Source organism: Sinocyclocheilus rhinocerous, unplaced genomic scaffold, assembly GCF_001515625.1.
Source record: "Sinocyclocheilus rhinocerous isolate Xijiao unplaced genomic scaffold, SAMN03320098_v1.1 scaffold476, whole genome shotgun sequence".
In the NCBI taxonomy this organism is placed as follows: domain Eukaryota; kingdom Metazoa; phylum Chordata; class Actinopteri; order Cypriniformes; family Cyprinidae; genus Sinocyclocheilus; species Sinocyclocheilus rhinocerous.
In genome coordinates this window covers 64,360-67,333 of record NW_015647449.1, presented here as the reverse complement: position 1 = coordinate 67,333, position 2,974 = coordinate 64,360, and the positions used below count along the sequence as shown (strand labels likewise).

The 2,974-nt window shown below is 41.9% G+C and overlaps 1 protein-coding gene across 1 annotated transcript in view; it reads right to left on the bottom strand.

Moving 5' to 3' along the window:
• Window positions 1-1,648: 1,648 nt before the first annotated feature.
• Window positions 1,649-2,974, bottom strand: part of LOC107709151 (LIM and senescent cell antigen-like-containing domain protein 1) — a 15,436-nt gene continuing 14,110 nt past the window's right edge. Inside the window, exon 11 of the mRNA XM_016513568.1 lies at window positions 1,649-2,009. The gene's annotated coding sequence lies outside the window, so the exon portion shown is untranslated. The remainder of the gene's footprint in view (window positions 2,010-2,974) is intronic.

The following is a 2,974-nucleotide window of genomic DNA, read 5'->3' as shown; positions in this document are numbered from 1 at the left end:
ACAGTTTATAAAGTTTTAAATATGGATATTTTTCTTACACAAACACATCACTTCGCTTCAGAATGACTTGTGGAGCACTTTATATGACGAATGGATGCACTTTTTTAGGCCTCAACCCCCATTCACTGCCATAAAGCTTGGAAGAGTCAGGACATTTTTAATATAACTGACTGGATTCGTCTGAAAGCCGTCAGTCATATACAGCTACGATGCTTTGAGGGGTAAATCATGGGGTAATTTTCATTTTTGGGTGAACTAACCCTTTAAGTGAAATCAGGGGCGTCATGCACTCATTATTTTTGAGGGGCACGAGTTGGGGGGGGGTCGTCATGTGACACACAACAGCACGTTTTATTTATTTTTTCCTGTTTATTCAAAACATTCCCAAACGCATTAACTATATCATGAAATATCTTGATTCTCATCTTTATAGATTATGTTGATCTATAGTGGGCGATGGTCAAAGTAACCTAATAATGTATTCTATTAATTATGCTTATTACACGGCTCTGTGGAATACTTGATTCTGATTGGTCAATTTATCTTGACCGGTACTACTTATATGCTTAACGAGTCACTCCGCTATCGTTGACTGTCTGGCGCCATCTTGTGACTGAAAACACTTAACCACCGCGTGTTACAATGGAAGACTTCAGCATTAATTTCAACATATATGGTAAAAACAAATCTTTTTAGCCGTGTAATAAGTGGGATAATGTACATCCAGCTGGTTGTTATCTCAGATTAAACCCCTTCAGGCTGATACAAGACCCCTCCGCTTCACCCTGTCGGGGTTTATTCTGAGATAACAACCGGCTGGATGTACATTATCCCTTACATGAAAAACTGCTGTTTAGTGTTTACTTAATTAACAGATATGGTTGTCATGCCATAACATATTTTTAATACGACTGAGTTTATATTTAATGTGAATAAAAACATTGCAAGTTAGGCTACTAATCATAACACTTTCATTGTACAGAAAGAGAGGGCCGGTGTCCTGTAGAGTTTAGCTCCAACTTGCCTCAACACACCTGCTGGTAAGTTTCTAGTATGCCTATAAGAGCTTGATTAGCTGCTTCAGGTGTGTTTGATTGGGGTTGGAGCTAAACTCTGCAGGACACCGGCCCTCCAGGACCGAGTTTGGGCACCCCTGCTCTAGTTCAAGCACTCTCAAAAACTCCCATTAAAAGGACTGAAGCTGTTTACGCTATGAAATTAATATCTTACAGATTCGTACACACATTTGCATTTTGTTGTTTCTGATGGGAGAATTGGCCAGAAAGAGGTATTCAGTCAGTGAGCGGGTGAAGAAAACACCGGCATTTTAGGAACGCCTCTGATTGGTCACTGCACTCATAAGCTCAACAGCATTGCGTGTGATTGGTTAATGCGCAGTGCTGTAAAAACGCGTCTGGCTCCGGCTCAGCGCCAGCCAGCGAACACAGAATTTAGTAGCTGATGATATGACGCACTGAACGTTCTAATCACGCAGCTGTGATTGTATTAAATATAGAAAATATGAATCTGCTATGCATTCAAATCACACACACACACACACACGCGGCACCAGCTAGCGTCTGTGTGCGGGACACTCACAGCATCACCGCTGCTTCCCATACAGGAGACTTCAAACACCTGCCTTCATGAAATAGATTTGATTTATTGTCTAAGAACTGATAAATACATGTAGAGCTGGCATTAGTGCAGTTACTCTCTTAATAGTGAACAAAAATCTAATTATTACAGTTGAACATTCAGTGATTTTCCAATTGGCTGATAACAACCAAACATAAAATACAATCCAACAGAACTCAAGTGAGAAATCGAAACAGCACGACAACACTCTGCATTCCTTTATTCGTGAACCCTTCTATTGTTAAACTGCAACACAGATCTGAGTTGTGACGCAGCTCATGACCGATTCTATTCAGTCAGATGAAGCGGTGAAGTGCTGGATGTCTGGTGTTCAGCTGCAGGAGCGTCTCAGCAGATCTCACGTGACGCTCCTAAAAACACCACAGGAAAAATCATCTGATCAAACACAAACACCAGGACAGTTATGGTCCAAATCATTCGAGCGCTCCACATGACGACACGGCTTGTGATATCTCAAAAACTCCCCACACAGAGAAACACCCTGCTTTTGGGTGTTTATACTTAATCAAATACACTATAATGCACTTACAAACACTTCTCTCTTTCTTTGAAGAGTAAAACGCTCTTCATCAGAGCTGCATATGAAGACCTTCAGCTAAATCTGAGTCTGATGCTTCAGTTTCAAAAGCTTCAAATATTAGTATTTTTCTCACACACTCCTATCAGTTCACGTCAGAAGACATGGATGCGTCCTCTGGGGTGGAACGGACACAACAGATCAGACTGCCTCTATACTTGCCGGCCTGGGGTGCGTTTCCCACAAGCATGCTTAGCTAACTATGGTGGTTAGTTCCATTGAATTCTACTGGTAACAACGGAACGTAGTTGCTTTTGGCAAACGCTCCCCTGATTGATTTTCATGTTCTTAGTGCATATTGTTCATATACACTCACCGGCCACTTTATTTGGTCCACCTGTTCAACTGCTCGTTAACACAAACATCTAATCTACCTGTGCTTTATGACCACAGTGTGCCCGTCTTGTGATGGCTACTTCCAGCAGGATAACACACCATGTTTCTTGAACACTAGACTTCAATGACCGCTGCAGTCAGCAGATCTCAATCCAGCAGACCCCATCTTTGGGACTCACTGCAGCTCTGTCACGTCAGTATGGACCAAGGTGTCTGAGGAGTCTTTCCAGCACCTTCTGGAATCTAGAATTAAGGCAGTTCTGAAGGCAAAACGGGGCCCAACCGTGTACTTGCAAGGTGTAGCTAAAAAAAAGTGCCCAGTGAGTGTATAAAAACGAGAAACGTGGAATGGAGAAGGTTAGTGCACTGAAAATGAACATCCTGGCATAAAAAAAAAAAAAA